The following is a 2,349-nucleotide window of genomic DNA, read 5'->3' as shown; positions in this document are numbered from 1 at the left end:
CTTTTGGGGTGGAAAATTCCCCTTTCCCTGCTCCTGCCTCATCCCCCCTCCTGGGGCGGCTTTTGGGGTGAAAAATTCCCCTTTCCCTGCTCCTGCCTCATCCCTCCCCCCAGGGCATCTTTTGGGGTGGAAAATTCCCCTTTCTCCATTCCTGCCTCATCCCCCCTCCTGGGGCAGGTTTGGGGGTGGAAAATTCCCCTTTCCCTGCTCCTGCCTCACCCCCCCTCCTGGGGCAGCTTTTGGGGTGGAAAATTCCCCTTTCCCCACTCCTGCCTCGCCCCCCCTCCTGGGGCGGCTTTTGGGGTGGAAAATTCCCCTTTCCCCGCCGTTTCTGTGGACGAGAAGAACGAGCGTGGGACGATCCCAACCCGAGGACCGGGAGAGACTTTGTGCCAAAGCACAGGGAGAGGAGAGGGGGGAGGGACCCGAAATAACGGGAAATTGGGAATATTGGGGTGTGGTAGAACAATCTCCTGGGACCTGGGATCCACTGGGGTCAAATCCTGGGATCCACTGGGGGCATCTCCTGGGATCCACTGGGGTCAAATCCTGGGACCTGGGATCCACTGGGGTCAAATCCTGGGATCCACAGGGGTCAAATCCCACGGTCCATCCATCAGGGTCAGATCCCAAAATCCAGCGGATCGTGTCCCGGGGTCAGTCGGGGTGACCTCCATGCCAAGGATTTCCATGTTCCCGGCCTTCCCAACCCCTCCCTGGTGGTCTAGTGGTCAGGATTCGGCGCTCTCACCGCCGCGGCCCGGGTTCGATTCCCGGTCAGGGAAGTTCTTTTTTCATTGTTCCTCCCTCAAAAACCCTTTTTTTCTCTCAAAAATTTCTATCTTTTTTAAAGCCTCACGACCCCCGAAACGTCCCCTTTTCTCCCCATTTTTTTGTGCCCCCGCAGCGTCCCCCCCCTTTCTTCCACCCCCCCCTCGATTGAGCAATAAATTAATGAATTAATTAGTCAGCGATGGTTGTTTTTTGCAGTTGGCTGCCGCTCGGAGTTTCATCGTGGCAATCAAACAGAGGGGGGTTTTGGGGCGGCTCCTGAAAGGGAGGGTTTGGTGGTTTTTTTCTTTATTTCAGGGGCGCTTTTCGCAGGGGGGGGGGGGGAAGAAAATTAAAAGAGGAATTTCCTCGCCCCTGAGGAGGGAAAAAAAAAAGCTGTGTCAGGAGTGGGATTCGAACCCACGCCTCCAGGAGAGACCAGATTTCCCGGGGGAAGGTTTGAACCTTGAGTCTGGCGCCTTAGACCACTCGGCCATCCTGACAGTCACGCTTTGAGCCGAAAAAGGGCAATTTCACTCGAAAATAAAGAGTATTTTGGGGGCTTTTCGTCCTTTTTTTTTAGCGGGAGGATTTTTCGGGTTCGCTCGAGCGGTTTTCCGGCCGTTCCGTTCGCGCGGCGCTGCAAGGAAGAATAAGAATAATTAAAAAAAAAAAAAAAAAGAAATAAAAATGGAATAAGGGTGGTGGTTAAAAGGAGCAGGGAGTAACAGCTTTATGTTACTGTTATGGATCGGAATACGGCAATATTGGGGTTTGATTACTTGAATAACGGACAGAAACTGGCAAGAGGAACAACTTACAGTTCGCTCGGACAGAGGGCGAGAACGGTTGGATTTGGGGAAGAAGAGAGTAAAAGGGAGCAGATTTGGGTAAATTAAAGGGGGGGAAAAAAAGGAAAGTCCGCCCAACGTGGGGCTCGAACCCACGACCCTGAGATTAAGAGTCTCATGCTCTACCGACTGAGCTAGCCGGGCTCGTGTCTAAATAGGAAATTTATTATTATTTGGCTGCAAGATTCTCCCTTTTCATCCCATTTTTCCCCGGAAAAGCGAATTTTTTTTGGGGGGGGGATTAAAACCCGGGGAAAAAAAAAAAAAACAACAGAATCAAACCAAACCAAACCAAACCAAACCAAACCAAACCTTGCGGGGCTTGTTTGGCTTTTCCGCCAATTCACGCGATTTTGGGGCTCGGAGAGGGAAAAACCTCCTTAAAGCTCTTCCCTGCTCGGATGGATCCCCGGGGAGGTGGGATTTTCCTGGGATTTTCCTGGGATTTCCTGGGATTTTCCTTGGATTTCCTGGGATTTCCTGGGATTTCCTGGGATTTCGTATTAAAGGAGGGGGTTTTGGGTTTTTTTTTTTCCCCTCTTGGGGTGACACAGGTGCGGGTCGCCCCCACGGAGGTTTCTGTAGTGTAGTGGTTATCACGTTCGCCTCACACGCGAAAGGTCCCCGGTTCGAAACCGGGCAGAAACACCCCATTTTTGGACGTTTTTAATTGATTTTTTTTTTTTGTGGTTTGGTGTTTCTCTGAATTCTGCGGTGGCGGCGCTCG

The 2,349-nt window shown here is 51.8% G+C and overlaps 4 non-coding genes across 4 annotated transcripts; 2 read left to right on the top strand and 2 right to left on the bottom strand.

Moving 5' to 3' along the window:
* Nucleotides 1-713: 713 nt before the first annotated feature.
* TRNAE-CUC lies at nt 714-785 on the top strand. The gene has a single exon. It is a non-coding gene; the product is annotated as a tRNA-Glu (tRNA).
* Nucleotides 786-1,170: 385 nt separating this feature from the next.
* TRNAL-CAA lies at nt 1,171-1,274 on the bottom strand. The gene is made up of 2 exons: nt 1,237-1,274; nt 1,171-1,215 (listed from the first exon to the last, which is right to left on the bottom strand). It is a non-coding gene; the product is annotated as a tRNA-Leu (tRNA).
* A 419-nt stretch (nt 1,275-1,693) lies between these two features.
* TRNAK-CUU lies at nt 1,694-1,766 on the bottom strand. The gene has a single exon. It is a non-coding gene; the product is annotated as a tRNA-Lys (tRNA).
* Nucleotides 1,767-2,197: 431 nt separating this feature from the next.
* Nucleotides 2,198-2,270, top strand: TRNAV-CAC. Its single transcript has one exon. It is a non-coding gene; the product is annotated as a tRNA-Val (tRNA).
* Nucleotides 2,271-2,349: the final 79 nt, after the last annotated feature.

The sequence above is a fragment of the Empidonax traillii genome, unplaced genomic scaffold, assembly GCF_003031625.1.
Source record: "Empidonax traillii isolate 1590-97213 ecotype Southwest subspecies unplaced genomic scaffold, ASM303162v1 scaffold6522:size5968, whole genome shotgun sequence".
In the NCBI taxonomy this organism is placed as follows: domain Eukaryota; kingdom Metazoa; phylum Chordata; class Aves; order Passeriformes; family Tyrannidae; genus Empidonax; species Empidonax traillii.
This window is presented reverse-complemented; position numbering and strand designations above follow the sequence as displayed.